Below are 16,827 nucleotides of genomic sequence, written 5' to 3'. Positions count from 1 at the left end.
AGTGCAGTAAGAAACGAAGCCTGAGGATATATTGTGTATAAGAAGCATGTACTAATACAAAACAGAAATGATTAACGAGTAAAAGGATAGGGAAACACATTCCATGCTAATCAAGCTGGAGTGGCTAAATAATATTAGAAACAATAACACTAAGGCAAAACATCTCCAAGATAAGTGGCAGTAAATATTGATTCCTTTATGCAAGTCTAAAATGAAAGAGTTGTAAAGACTAAAATTTTCTCATTGGAGAACAAAATTCTTGTGTGTGTGTGTGTGTGTGTGTGTGTGTGTGTGTGTGTGTGTGTGTTGTTTTAACAGGTGTGTGCATTTTATTACATTTAACTCATACTCCCACCAGATGGCAAGTCACAATTGTAATCTCTTGGGCATAGGAGCCATCTAACTCACTAGTTGTTGTGGTTGGTTCAGTTCTTCTTCTTTTTTCAATTAGATATTTTTTATTTACATTTCAAATGTTATTCCCTTTCCCAGTTTCCTATCCATAAATTCCCTATCCTATCCCCCATCCCCCTTCTTCTGTGAGGTGACCCCCTCCCCAGCCACCCACCCCTTCCTGCCTCCCTGCCCTGTCATTCCCCTACACTGGGGGGGTCCAGCCTTGGCAGGACCAAGGACTTCTCCTCCCATTGGTGCTCAAAAAGGCCATTCTCTGCTACATATGCATCTGGAGCATGAGTCTGTCCATGTGAACTCTTTGGATGGTGGTTTAGTCCCTGTGAGCTCTGGTTGGTTGGTATTGTTGTTCTTCTGGGGTTACAAGCCCCTTCAGCTCCTTCAATCCTTTCTCTAATTCCTCCAACAGGGACTTCGTTCTCAGTTCAATGGTTTGCTGCTAGCATTCGCTTCTGTATGTGTCATGCTCTGGCTGGGCCTCTCAGGAGACAGCTATATCAAGCTCCTGTCAGCATGTATTTCTTTTTTCTTTTTTAAAGATGAATTTATTTATTTAATGTATGTGAGTACACTGTCACTGTCTTCAGACACACCAGAAGAGTGCATCAGGTTACATTACAAATGTTTATGAGCCACTACGTGGTCACTGGGATTTGAACTAAGAACCTCTGGAAGAGCAGTCAGTGCTCTTAACCTCTGAACCGTCTCTCCAGCCCCGGCATGTATTTCTTGGCATCAGCAATATTATCTAGGTTTGGTGGCTGTATGTATATGGGCTGGATCCTCAGGTGGGGCAGGCTTTGAATGAATATTCCTTCAATCTCTATAACAAACTTTGTCTCCATATCTCCTCCTATGAATATGCATGCTCCGCCTTTTAAGAAAAACTGAAACATCTGCATGTTGGTCATCCTTCTTGAACTTCATGTGGTCTGTGTATTTTGGGTAATTTGAACTTTTGGGCTAATATCTGTTTATCAGTAAGTACATACGATGTGCAGGTTTTTTTTTTTTTTTGTGATTGGGTTACCTCACTCAGGATGATATTTTCCAGTTCCATCCACTTGCCTATGAATTTCACGAAGTCATTGTTTTTGATAGCTGAGTAGTACTTCATAGTGTAGATGTACCACATTTTCTGTATCCATTCCTCTGTTGAAGGGCATCTGGGTTCTTTCCAGCTTCTGGATATTATAAATAAGGTTGCTATGAATATAGTGGAGCATGTGTCTTTGTTGAATGTTGGAGCATCATTTGGGTATATGCCCAAGAGAAGTATAGCTATATCCTCAGGTAGTGGAATGACCAATTTTCTGAGGAATCTCCAGACTGATTTTCAGAGTGGTTGTACCAGTTTGCAATCCCACCAACAAGGGAGGAGTGTTCCTCTTTCTCCGCATCCTCGCCAGCATCCGTTGTTACCTGAGATTTTATCTTGACCACTCTGACTGATATGAGGTGTAATATCAGGGTTGTTTTGATTTGCATTTCCCTGATGACTAAGGATGTTGAACATTTCTTTAGGTACTTCTCAGCCATTCGATATTCCTCAGCTGAGAATTCTTTGTTTAGATTCGTACCCCATTTTTTAATAGGGTTATTTGATTCTCTGGAGTCTAACTTCTTGAGTTCTTTGTATATATTGGATATTAACCCTCTATCAGATGTAGGATTGGTAAACACTTTTTCTTAATATGTTGATTGCCATTTTGTCCTAATGACAGTGTCCTTTGCCTTACAGAAGCTTTGCAATTTTATGAAATCCTATTTAGGGATTCTTGCTCTTAGAGCATAAGCCATTGGTGTTCTGTTCAGGAAAATTTCCACAGTACCCATGTGTTTGAGGCTCCTCCCCACTTTTTCTTCTATTAGTTTGAATGTATCTGGTTTTATGTGAAGATCTTTGATCCATTTGAACTTAAGCCTTGTACAGGATGATAAGAAGGGTTGATTTGCATTTTTCTACATGGTGACACTCCAGTTGAACCAGCACCGTTTGTTAAAAATGCTATCTTTTTTTTCCACTGGATGGTTTTAACACTTTTGTCAAAGATCAAGTAACCATAAGTGTGTGGGTCCATTCCTGGGTCTTCAATTCTATTCCATTGTTCTACCTGCCTGTCTCTGTACCAATACTATACAGTTTTTACCACTATTGCTCTGTAATATAGCTTGAGGTCTGGGATGGTGAATTCCCCAGAAGTTCTTTTATTGTTGAGGATAGTTTTCACTATCCTGGGTTTTTTGTTATTCCAAATAAAATTGCAAATTGCTCTTTCTAACTCTATGAAGAATTGAGTTGGAATTTTGATGGGGATTGCATTGAATCTGTAGATTGCTTTTGGCAAAATGGCCATTTTTACTGTATTAATACTGCTAATCCATGAGCATGGGAGGTCTTTCCATCTTCCGAGATCTTCTTCAATTTATTTCTTCAGAGACTTGAGGTTCTTGTCATATAGATCTTTCACTTGCTTGGTCAGAGTATTTTATGTTATTTGTGACTATTGTGAACGGGTTAATTTCCCTAATTTCTTTCTCAGCCTGTTTATCCTTTAAGTAGAGAAAGGCTACTGAACTGTTTGAATTAATTTTATACTCAGCCACTTTGCTGAAGTTTTTTAACAGGCTTAGTAGTTCTCTGGTGGAACATTTGGGGTCACTTAAGTATACTATCATATCATCTGCAAATAGTGATATTTTGACTTCTTCCTTTTCAATTTGTATCCCTTTGACCTCCTTTTGTCATCTGATTGCTCTGGCTAGGACTTTGTGTACTATACTGAATAAGTAGAGAGAGAGAGTGGTCAGCCTTTTCTAGTCCCTGATTTTAGTGGAATTGCTTCAAGTTTCTCTCTATTTAGTTTGATGTTGGCTACTGTTTTGCTGTGTATTGCTTTTACTATGTTTAGGTATGGGCCTTGAATTTCTGATTTTTCCAGGACTTTTATCATGAAGGGGTGTTGAATTTTGTCACATGCTTTTTCAGCATCTATTGAGATGATCTTGTGGGTTTCGTCTTTGAGTTTGTTTACATAGTGGATTACATTGATGGATTTCCATATATTGAATCATCCCTGCATCCCTGGTATAAAGCCTATTTGATCATGATGGATGATCATTTTGATGTGTTCTTGGATTTGATTTGCAAGAATTTGGGTGCAGACAGCTGTGGGAGCGGTTCTGCTCTGGGCTTTGTACATTCTGAGGCCTCTAGGCGGGTCCCTTGGAGCAGAATAATTGGTCTTACCTCTGCTCTCAGGCGTTGGCGCTCTTGGCAGCTGGAGTTCAGCTCTGGGCACAGGCAGAAACAGTAAGGTTCCTGCCGCTGACTGCTCCTATGTTCCTGTGCCCAGAGGGTACGAGGCAGGGTCTTCTTGGTCCAGGAATGTGAGCAGAAGTGGTGTTCTCCCCTGAGCTGTCAGGATTGTCCCCACTTTTGAGAGTCCAGTTCTCTCCCTCATGGGATTTGGGTATGCCCTATATTTTTATAAGGGAATTATTTATGTCATTTTTAACATCCTCTATCATCGTCATGAGATGTGATTTTTAAATCCAAATCTTGCTTTTCTAGTGTGTTTGGTTATCCAGTATTTGCTTTCGTGGGAGAACTGGACTGTGATGATGCCATGTAGTCTTGGTTTCTGTTGCTTAGGTTCCTGCACTTGCCTCTTGCCATCAGGTTGTTTCTGGTGTTCGCTGACCTTGCTGTCTGACGGTGGCTTGACCTTCCTGTAAGCCCGTGTGTCAGGAATCCTGTAGACCTGTTTTCTCACAGTGAGATCTAGGTACAGAGAGTTCTGGGACTGTGTCAGATCCAGGAGCAGGCAGAAACAGGAAAAGTCCTATTCCAGACTGCTCCTAGATATGTCCTGAGAGCACCAGGCAGGCAGCTTGGAGCAGAAGAATTGGTCTTACCTCTGCTCTCAGACGTTTCAGAGCTCCTGGAGACTGGCTTTCTGCTTTGGGCAAATGGAGAAGCCAGAAGGGTCCTGCCCCTATTGGTGTGTGTCTTATATAGTACATACAACCATATAATTTTATATGTGTGAGAGTATGCAGCTGTTCATGCATGCAGAGATGAACTCGAGGGTAACATCAGGTATCTTTATTGGTCATTGTGCTTTATTTTTTATTGAAAATGTTCATATTATATATTCTTGTCATAGTTTTGTGAAGTGGAAACTTCTGGTTTCTTTGGAGATGTTTTTCTGAAAACTGTCTTATAAGAGGAATTTTTTTGCTGAAGCAGACATACGGGGGATATTTTGTTGAGAACAATAATGGTATTTTCTGCACTCAGTCTGTAAAAAGGGCATGTGACATTTTGCTGCAGTGGATTCTTGAGAGAACACGTGATGTTTGCATAAACATAACCCAACAGACAGTGGACAATGATGGATGTTATTGATCTGCCTTGTCATTCTTTGCTGGTCATCCTTTGTCATGACTTCATACAGAGAAATGTCACCAAAGAACTTCTATTGGTGTTCCAGATGCTTCTTGTCCCTTCAGCAGACTTGGGCCAATTGGCAGAGCCTTAAGGTTTCTTCTAGATCGAACTACCATGGCTGATACATGAATGGGCTTGTGAATGGATCAAACTGAACTGCTGATATCCTAACAATGAAGGTTGGATTTACCCCCAAAGAACTGTTTTTAAGTAGGGCCACATCCACCTTTGCCCTGCTAACCTTTCCACTCCCTCTGGTCGGTGGTAGGCTAGAAGGGAGGTGAAAGCATTTAAGAACTCTTATTAAAGTAGGTTATGAAAAATCGAAGCCTGCAGTTTTCACTCCTCTACATACTCTCAGATCCTTTCTACTTTCCCAACCACCTTTCCCTCTTAAGAAAACAAAGATACAATCGAAAAAATGTGCAAAAAAAAAAAAAAAACCCAAACAACAAAAAATCAACAACAACAAACCAATATCAACAAAGAACAAATAAACCAGAATTAAAAATTATCATTAATTAAATTAATTAATTAATAAAGTAAATATCATTATCAAAACAAAGGGAAAAACATAAGAAATACATGCCAAACACTCACAAACACACATAGACATCCCCCCAAAACAAAAATAACCACACCTGAATTGGAAATTACCACATACAGGAAAAAGACCACTAAGACAAATAATGCCAAACTCAACAATATGAGACAAACAATCCAAAAGTAGCATTGAATTCATTTTGTGTTGTCCATTTACCACTGGGAACGGGAAATATCCTCAAGTGTGATTAATGTACCCTGTAAGTCTCTACTGGAGAAAACTATTTTTTTCTTAAAGTAGACTGTAGGTTTGTACTTCTATCTTAAGCGTTTAGAACAGTGCCTAGTTCAAAGGGGTAGGTCAGTATTTATTAATGACTGAATAATCAAGGTTAAAAAAAAGATTTGCAAAACTCTACAAAAGTTTCTATCACACAAATTATCAGTTTACATTATTGGCTGGCAATCATCCAAAATGGCACTTTAGACAGATGAATATATTCTAAATATTTTAGCTGTATTAAATTGTTTCATGTTTGTTAGATTGCTGTAGTCCAAGGATGCTGCTTTCTTATTACAATGTCGTTCTTGTGTAGCTTAGTAAGGAAGTGAGTGGTGAATTATTAGGTTGTTGGTACCCGTGATGGTTTGCATATGCTTGTCCCAGGGAATGGCACTACTAGAAGGTGTGGCTTTGTTGGAGCAAGTGTGTCACTCTGGGGGGGGGGCGGTGGGCTTGGAGACCCTCCTCCTAGCTACCTGAAGATGCTCAGTCTGTTCCTGGCTTCCTTCAGGTGAAGATGTAGAATTCAGTTCCTCCTGCACCATGCCTGCCTGGATGCTGCCATGCTCCTGCCTTGATGATGATGGACTGAACCTCTGAACCTGTAAGCCAGCCCCAATTAAATGTTGTCCTTTATTAAAACTTACATTGGTCATGGTATCTGTTCACAGCAGTAAGACCCTAACTAAGACAGTACTGAAAGAGTGAGATTTCATTTGCTTTGGAAGTTAGGAGAGAGGATGTAGCTCATAGAACATAATGTCCCTCTAGGTTTTCAGATTTTGCAGAATATGTCTAAGGCTTTAGCAGAAAGTTTGAAGTCATATTAGTGAGAGCTTCTATGTGATGAGTGTACAAATGGTACCTTTTTCGCACAGAAAGAGATTTGGAGTAACCAAACAGTAAGCTATAGCTTGGTTGTACCTGAATAGTACAGGTGGAATAGGAAATGTCCTCCATGGGCTCACCTCCAATGCTACCTTAGGAAACCAAGGAGATAAGGCCTAAGGTAGAGAAAGCATGTCAGAGGATACATGCCCTTAGGAGTTATATTTTGTTCTAGGCTTGTCTCTTTTAATTTTCTGCTTTCTGTTCACCATGACGTGAGCATCTTCTGCTACATATTCTCATAACCATGATGCTCTATTTCACTGTGGGCATAGAAGCCAAGGAAGCCAGGTATATAGACTGAATCCCTGATCCATAAGTTAAAATAATTTTGTTTTCTCATAAGTTGTTTACGTGAGACACAAGGAGAGAATGAATACACTGAGTATAGTGCTTTCGGATGCACAGTGCAAGCACAACACACATATGTACACAGCTGTGCACAAGACCTCTCTCTGTCCCTACTGTACTCACAGTGCAGGACAGTTATCAGCATGATGGAACCACTGAGGTTGAAAGTCTACCATGATAGGAGGGGACTATTGCCATTCAAAGCAAATCTTTCAGGAATTACATTTTGTCTAAAGAGGGATAGTTTCTCCAGTGTGTTTCCTATGTTTGATCGACTCAAGTTTGCTGTGCATTTGGTTTTCATTCTGTACAAACTGCAATGTTTGAAGTAACCAAGAAGTAACCAAGCATTACCTCATCATTTGCCGCAATTCTGTCTCCCTGTTTGGTGTGGTATTTGGTTTATCCTTTGAGCTCACAGAGGGCAGGAACTTGTGTTTTCACCTCTTTCACCGTCTTGCTGACTTATAACAAGCTTATTGTAGTTGCCATCATAATGACAGGAACAACCACGTTGAGTGGCATTTATTCAACATAAGCTAGAAAATGTACTAGAATTTTTGTCAACAATTGTAGTCAAGTTAAGGCTAAGGAGTAAATGTACAGCTATATAAAGTTCCATATTTTACATGCTAGAATGATCTTTATTATATAATCAGACATTGACTAGAGGATGCTATGTATATTGAATTTACTGTTTGTAAATGAGTTTCTGAGTAGCAGTGTTATGGTTGGGGCGTCATCAGTGAAATCAACAATAGCATTCAGGAGGAACTATCCAGCGCTTATAGTGTTCAAGATACTATAAGAATTGTAAATATATATATTTATATATAATATATATATGCTGAATTTTCACCGATTCATAGAACAAACATTATTGGATGTAAAAGGGTGGATAGGTTCAGATACAATAATAATAGTCCATGATATTTATACTCCACTTTCATTAATAGATAAGTCACCCAGAACAAACTAATCCGATCCAAAGCACACCAAACAAAAAAAATCTTCAGTGGTAAATTACACCATCAATGAAATGTATTTAACAGTCACCAAACAATATTCCACTTACGTGTTGAATCCAAGTTTTTCTCAGGATTTTATGGAACTTTACCTAAGATAGATTATCTTTTAGATTATAAAACAAGCCATAACAAATAAAAAATTAGAAACTATTTCTTGTGTTTTATTAGAATAAAACTATAGATAAGTAGTGAGAGAAAATAATGATACTGTATAGATATACAGTATACTTGAATAGTCAGTGATTCATTGAAGAAATCAAGGTAAAATTTTTAAAAACTCTAGAATCAAGTAGAAATAAAAGCACAATTTAACCGAGCCTTTGGGAGGTAGCAATGACAATCTTCTTAGGGAAGATTTTCTAGCTATGATTGCATTCATTAAAATCCGAAAAATCTCAAATAAATAACTCAATGATTCTCTTTAACTTCTTAGGAAAACAAAACAAGTCGAACCCAAAGCAGTAAAAAACAACGATAACCACACCTTAAGGATCAGAAAGTAAATTAATGGAATAATGCCGAAAAGAAGAGCATAAAACATAACATTCTTCAACAGTAAAATGAAATAAATCATAGGCACCACTTTAGCTCATCTCTGGTTGTTTGAATGAGAAAGGCCCTCATAGGCTCACATGTTTGAAAACTTGTTTCCCAGTTAGTGGAACTGTTTGGCAAAGATTAGGACATGTGGCTTCTTTAAGGAGATGTATTACTGGGGGTGGACGTTTCTCTGCCAGTTTGCTTCTTTTCTCTGCCTTCTCCCTCAGATCAAACTGAGTTTCCAGCTGTTCTTGTCACCACACCTTTGCTCATACATCATGGACTTTAACCCTCTAAACTCATAAGCTCAATTAAATGCTTTCTTTCGTAAGTTGCCCTGGTGCTTTGTCACGGCAATAGAAACCCTCACTAAGACATCATCTTGTAAAGTGGAAGAGAGAAGAAGCCCCAAGTTAATAAATTAGAGGTTACAATAGAGAATTTACGAGTGAAAACTCTTGGGTCATTAGGAAAAGAACAGAAGTTGAAGAAGACTCTAAGATGATGTAGACAGCTCACATGCTCCAAGATTGGTAGAATTAATATCATGAAAATCATCACCCTACTAAAAACAATATATAAAACCAATATAATTGCAATCAAAATACTTAATTTCTCATAGAAATAGAAAAGCTACTCTTAAAATTTATATGAATGGCACAAAAGATCAAGGGTAATGAAAACAACACTTAGAAAACTTCTGGAGGTATCATAATATCTAATTTCAAGTTAACTACACAGCCATAGTGATAAAACCAGAAATACACAAAAGTAAACACATTCATCAATGGAATAGAATACACTACCCACCTTATTTTTATAATAATAATAATAGTAATAATAATAATTTTACTTATTCATTTTACATCCCACTCACTGCCCTCCAATCACCCCACTGTATTATTCTCCCCATGCCCCTATCCCTTCTCCTCTGAGCAGGTGGAGACCCTCCTGGGTATCCCTTTATCCTGGCAAAGAAGCAAAAAATAGACACTAGAGAAGGGATAGCCATTTCAACAGACTGGGAATCTATCAGAAAAATGAAGCTTGATTTTTATATCTCATGAAGAATAAATACTAATTAAAATGGATTAAATTCCTTAATATTAAAGCTGAAATTCTGAAACTACTTACAGAATAAAGTAGAGGGAATTTATCAGTATATATAAGGACATCTTAATAGAAGTCCAGTTGTTCAGGAAGTCAAGCCAACTATGGGCAAGTGGGATCTCACAACATTACAAAGTGTCTATAATGAAAAGGAAACTGTGAGTTGAGAGAGCCTACAGAATCAGAGGAAATCTTTGCCAACTTCACATTTGGCAGAGGACTGGTGTCCAGAATATACAAAGAGCTCAAAAATGAAGCTCCAAGAAAAACTATTCATTAAAAATAGTCCTCAAAACAAGAAAAACAAATGACTAATAAATATTTTTAAAAGTGTTCAACATCTGTGGCTGGAAATGAAAATTAATACTATTTCAATATTTCATCCAGTCAAAACAGCTATTATTAAGAAAGCAAATGACCAAAAATGCTTTCAAGGATGTCGGGAAAGGGAACTTTTATTGACTGTTGGTGGAAGGAAACTGGTGTAAATACCACGGAAATCACTATGGGAGGTTCTTCAAGAGCTGAAAATAGAACCACCATACTGTAGTACTTCTAGGTACATAGCCAAAGGATTACACACACTATAGTGGATATACCCACGCTTCCATTTTCATATGAGTTCATTTACAGTAGCAAGGAAATCAACCAGCCTGATTGTCCAGCAGTGGATGAATAGATGATGATGATTTTATATATATATATATATATATATATATATATATATATATATATATATATATATATATATATATTAGAAATTTACTCAGGCATAAAAATTTAAAAAATTTTGATGATTTCATTGAAAAAGTTCAATGAATATAAAATTTTTCAGTAAAATGGATGGATATGGAAAATACTATACTGAGTAAGATATTGTGAGACAGACACTATATGTTCTTCTCCTTTGAGGATCCTAGGCAGGGATTTTTAGAGTAGTGTGTGTAATGCTGAGAGATAGTAATGGACAGAATGATAAAAAGGAATGGTATGTGGGAGTGGTGAGAGAAAGAGGATTTAAAGAAGGCAGATGAACAACACATTCCAAATGGAAGCTTAAGAAGAAAGAAGAGGAAATAAGAGAGGTAAGCTTATTAAAAATCGTAATCTTAAGAAAAATGGTTTGAAAAGAACCAACTTCCATGCATAGATAATACCTCCCAGGAAGCCATGAGGTATTAAACGAACATCTTAGCATCAGCTGCCGTTACCTCCCTATGCAAGGTCAGCCAGTCAGGGTGCAGAATCCCAGACAAATACAGAATAGTCTCGTCACTCTCGATTTCCCCCAAAATGGTAACAGAGCAAAGAAAAATCAAGATGCAGGTGAACCGGAAGTGTTTTCCTCTCCGCTGCTTAGCTTTCGCAGTATCAGAAGGTGGTGTGCAGTCTGCTGGGGGAGGCAAGTCATCAACCTTACCCAGTTGTGAATCCTGTGAGCTACAATTACCTGCCAGGCAAGCTGTGTCCTTTGGTTCAACGGTGGCATAAATATTATGGTGCTAGCCCGCAGCTTTCTGATTCTGCTCCACGCCGAGAGAAGTTATGCCTGGTTCTGCAAACTTAGTCAGGAGCTGGGGACATCGTATACAGTAGAAGGGACGCACTATTCTTGTTCTGCTAAATGTTTCCACTGTCAAACGACCTTCTAAATGCTCATGTCTATCCCATAGGCTGTGCCCAGCCTTCACCAGAGAAACTTCTCACTGCATCAGACAGAGTGCTTCGCAGCTATATTACATCTCGTAAGACTCAAGGAATATTGAAGAAGAGATGGAAAGAAGGTAAGGGCCATCGCTTCTCGGCCTTTTGGCTAAGATCAAGTGTGAAGGTAAGGGCCAGAGGATGGGGAGATGTGCAGCAAATAGAGACCTTCTGAGTGTGACAAGTCAGTTGTCCTCATAGACTCACAACAGCTGTGGTTTTCTGTAAGATCGGGACCGCCACGTTTTCAGAAAGAGGAGGGATCCATGAACCTCCAACCTTTTCTGAGAATTGGCAGTTAGTAGCTGTTGAGGGAGGGTTGTCATACTTTTCAATGTTATAGTCAGCTGTTGGGGGACCCACGTGAAGACCAAGCTGCACTTTTGCAACATACGTGCAGGGGTCCAAGAACCAGTCCATGAATGTTCTTTGGTTGGTGGTTTGGTCTCTGAGAGCCCTCAAGGGTCTAGGTTAGTTGACTCTGTAGGTCTCCCTGTGAAGTACTCATCCTCTTCAGGAAAAAAATGATTTGCTTTGATTACTCTTTGTGTTTAAGGAACAGCACAGGTAGAAGGATGTAGTAATGAGAAAGTACTGTGCCTATAAAGAGGTTCCTGGTTACCAGTGTGCTGCGATCCCCTCACTTGAGCACACATGCTAATTTCTGATTATGGTCTGTCTTAGAGTTTCTGTTTTTCCCGCCCCTATGCAAAAATTCATGTTCTTTCTATTTCTCTCTAAAACCAAAGGGTAAAATATAAAAATCAAAACAAATAAACAAAAAATAAGACAAAAAACCCAACTAAAACAAAAAGTACACAAAATATAGATTCTGTTTTGTGTTGGCGAATTCCTCTGGACATGAGGCCCGCCTTGGACTGTGAAGGGTAGACCCGGTGACACTCCATTGGATAAAATTGTTTTCCCCTTTCTCAACAGTATCAATTGCATAAGCCTTCATGGCTAAGGATAGTATTACGTGCCCATTTCCTTTTCCTGGTGCTGGGATTTTGTCTGGTTTGAAAAGGCTGAGTGTTGTGAATGTTGCCACAGACCATATGATCTCCTGTGTGTATCAGCCCTTGTCTTGAAGATGTTGTTTTCCTGGAGTCATCCACCACCTCTAGCTTTTACAATCTTTCTACATCCTCTTCTGCACAGATCATTGAGCCATCGAGGGGAGGGTGTTTATAAAGATACTCCATTTAGGGCTTAGTGCTCCAAAGTTTCTCACTCTCTGCACATTGTCCACTTGGATCTTCGTGTTAATTACCATCTACTGGAGAAGCTTCTCTGTTGAGGGTTGGGCAGTGCACTGCTCTATGGGTACAGCAAAAAAGCCACAGGGTCTTTTTATTTCTACATTTCTTTAGCAGAATAATACTAGTAAACTTTCCCTTAGGGCACACCACCCATCTTGTGTCAGTCTCTTGGTCACTTTTTCAGCGTCAGATATGAGTTTCATCTAATGGAATGGGTCTTAAAAAATGTTTTGCATCCAATTGTTTAAAAAATGATTTGCATCCAAAACATTGGTGTCACTAGGCATATCTTGCAGGCAGGTCACTCTTCCAGCTCATATGATTTAGAGCTGAATGAAATTGAAGATCTCTTTTTTTCCTCTGGTAGCATGTTTAGCACATTATAGCACTATGAATACTAGTCAGTAGGGCTGAAGCTTCCAGTTGAGTATCAGTTTTATTTCTCTATGTTCTAGGTCACAAATACTTAGTGTCTTCAGCAATATTTTCTTGCCATGATCTTGTGGAGATTTCACCAATAGTCCTGACAATAACTTTTGATGTTTGGGGGTTCTATGGGACCTGTTTGACAAATGGCTCCATAAAGATGCAACAATCTTGGCACCAGAGGCATTAGTTGCTGGTAGAAGATGTCTAGATGGGGCATTGTCTCCTTCATTGTATGTTGACCACATTCAAATTCCTTTCATATATTTTAGGAAGCTTATACAGTAGTAAGCTTTTATACCTCTTGGGCATATACCCAAAAGACTCTACATCCTACTACAGGGATACTTGCTTATGATCATAATAGCCAGGGATTGGAAACAGACTAGATGGCCATCAGCAGATGAATAAATGAATAACAATAACATGGCACTTTTATACAATAGAGTATTATTCCGCTGTTAAGAAAAATGAATTTATGAAAATTTCAGGTAAATGGATGGAGCCTAAAACAATTATCCTAAGTGAGGTAACCAAGAGCCCCCACTCTCCAAGTGTTGCGTGCTTTCTCTCCTGTGTTTTGTTACCTTTTAAGCTTTATATATGTGCATTTCTATCTGGATAACCATAGAAGTTAGAGATGGGGGGAGTGGAGGGATATTTCAAGGAAGGGGAAATAGAAGATAGTGTTATAAAGTGATAAAAGGGAAATAAGAATAGGAGGATGAGATGGTAGGGGGATGGGAGGACTTGGTGAAGGTGGGAATACAGAGGACAGCTGACACTGTATTTTTTCAATTGAGGTTTCTTCCTCTCAGATGACCAGTTTATGTCATGTTGACCATAGACTTTTCAGCACAATTGATCTCTCGTTGATTTGACAAGAACACATAACTATCCAACTGTAATCTTTCCTGTCTCATTTGTCCCCAAGATAGCATATTAATACCACAATATAAGTTTTCAAGTTCCTGTCTTTAAATTCAAACATTTAAATTCAAACTTTGTAATTATATTTATGTACAGAAAACGTAGCGGTGCATATTTAACCCAGTTTAGTGGCGAGTTCTTTAGCCTTCGCCTTTTCCAGCTTGGCAATGCGAGCCACAGACTTAGGACCCTGACGTTGCTTCTCCAGCAGCAGTGGATCTCATCTTATGGCATGTGTAGTTGTAATTGGTCCTAATAGCTTCCGCCAGCTTAGCCTGAGCAGCCCTGTCTTTAAAGTTAACCTGTGCGAAGTAACCTGTGTGAATGTGACAGTGGTGCGTGTCTTCCTGTGGGTCAGCCCCCCAGCCTGGTCTTTCCCTTGATGACGCAGTTGGGGACCTCCATCTTTCAATACAGGGCAGGTAGAAGCACCACCAGGTCAATGGGGTGATTGTCATGGGCAATCACCACCAGCTGAGCATTCCAGGGCCTGGGTGATGTGGCTAATGGCAGGAGGTACTTTATAGAGGATGGTCTTGATGTAGGGGGGCCATTTGATGAAGTGTGTGAGATCTCTTTTGGGCTGGATGTTCTGCACAATGCCAAAGTTCTTGGACCTTTTCTCAAATAAAGGATTGACCACTTTTTTGGCCTCTTGTTTTTTAACAACTGTGAGCGGTGGTGCCACTGTCTTCTCATTGGCCTTCTTTCCTTTGGGTGTCTTGTTTGCCTGGAGGAGAGAGCAAACATTTTATTTTTTAATTTAAAAAATAATTTTTATTGAAAAAGATGTCTTGGTTCATTTTAAAATTCCAGCCTCTTTAAAATACCCAAAGCCTCTACAATATCCAAAGTCTCTATAAAATTCCCAAGTCTCTCTAACAATTTAAAAAAATCTATAAAATTCCAAGATATCTTAAGTGGGGGCTGTCGTAAATTAAAAAATAAGTTAGGTATTTTATTACTGTGAGAGAGAATAATCAGAACACTGTGACATTTGAATGAAAATGAAAACAAAGCAAAAGTCAGAGAAGGCATAGCTCAGTTTCAGACTTCTGAAATTCCTGTCATGATTCTCTGAGCTCCAAAGGGCTTCCAACAACAGTTCCATACCTCTGGTTCTGCCATGGAGCAGAAACAGCTTGTCTCCCAGGCTGTTTACCTCATGACTGCTTCTGTCTTTGCCAGTATCCCCATGGTACCGGCATCTCCAAAATCCTGGGGTCTTCTGCTGCAACTGCCTTTTTACTAATAACCTCTTTAGGAGGTCTAACACTATTACATACTCCCAACCCTCAAATTCTGTGATACCTTCAACCCCAAGACTTCTACTTCAACTGAGGTTATACACACACCAATGGGCTCTCATGGTTTGAAACCTTAGCTGCTCTTCCTCTCCATGACCTTCATGTCTTCAAGTCCAGTACCACTTGGAAGACTTACCAAGCTGGGCTACCACCATGAGGTTTAGAGGTAGTAGCCTCTGAGTGGTAGGTAGTCTTTGTGTGTTGACCACCCCCAATAAAACACTTTCCAGATGATTCTGCTTCAGAGATGTTTAATACTCCTCTCCAGCTGACCAGCATTCATAATCTCAGTAAAGAAAAGATTTTATTTCAGTGGTGCTGATCTCTTGCTAATCATAGCAGTTTATTCAGCATATGCTAATGTGACACTAGAGTTCCTTAACACAAAAATATCACACAAATGGGCCTAGTAGAATCTTTTCTTCTTTCTGAAGTTTTACAACCAAGGCTTTTATCATCTGTATTGCTCTCACCATTATTGCCCAATTCTAGTTCCCAGAATCGTTCACCAAGTTCTGAATTCTCAATGGCTTCTCTAATCCAAAGTTCCAAAGTACTTCCATAATCCCCTCAAAAGCACATGCTCAGGACTACACCAGCTATATTCCATGATTTGATATGAACTTATACTTCCATAATCTCCTCAAATTCACATGTTCAGGACTATGCCAGCAATACTCCATGACTTGATACGAATTTATGTCTTGACTAGAGATTCTATTACTGTGACAAAACACCAGAACATAAGCAATTTAGGGAGGCTATGGTTTATTTTGCTTATACTCTCAGGTAGCTGCATCACTGAGGGAAGGAAGGACAGGAACCTAGAGACAGAACTTGATATAGAGGCCATGGCGGCATGCTACCTACTGGCTTGATCCTCATGGCTTTCTCTTCCTGCTTTCTTATTCACCCCAGGACTATCCACCAGGGGTCATACCCCTTCCCACTCTCTCTGGATCTTTCAATCTTCCTTGACGATCCTTGAGCTTTTAGAATAAGGAATGTGATACGGATCTCCCATTTAAAGCTAAACATTATAAAGTCTTTTGCTCTCTTCACGTAAGACAATTATGTGTCTCCGTGTTAATCAAGATCTAGTGCTAAAAGAAACTCTCTGATGAGGGTTGACAGTTGTACTAATCTACAGATAACAATAACTCATTGGGAGTCATTTAAATTCACATTTCCTTATTGGACCTATAACCTCCCTTGTCTCTGTTTTCTGGCGTCACTAAGAGTGCCAGACATGAATTCCATTTTGTGGAATGGGTATTAAATTCAATGATAAAGTAGTTGGTTACTTTAATAACTTTCATGCCAGTATTGCCCCAGTAGGCATATCTTGGACAATGATCCGTTTGGTCATTATTGTAGCTCACGGGATTCACAGCTGGGTAAGACTGGTGATTGATTATCTCTCCTGTTAGCATGTGTACAGATTTCCATCACTACAAAAGCTATGCCTCAGGGATGAGGTGTCCATGTGAATATCAGATTGATTACCCCATGTTATATGTTTCAAGTATGTAGTGCAACTGGGTCTTACTGTCAAATTCAGGAGGTAAACCAAATTAATGGTAATAGC

The sequence above is a fragment of the Rattus rattus genome, chromosome 1 (genome assembly GCF_011064425.1).
Source record: "Rattus rattus isolate New Zealand chromosome 1, Rrattus_CSIRO_v1, whole genome shotgun sequence".
Taxonomy (NCBI): Eukaryota; Metazoa; Chordata; class Mammalia; order Rodentia; family Muridae; genus Rattus; species Rattus rattus.
The sequence above is the reverse complement of the archived record's forward strand: the minus strand, read 5'-3'. Positions refer to the sequence as shown.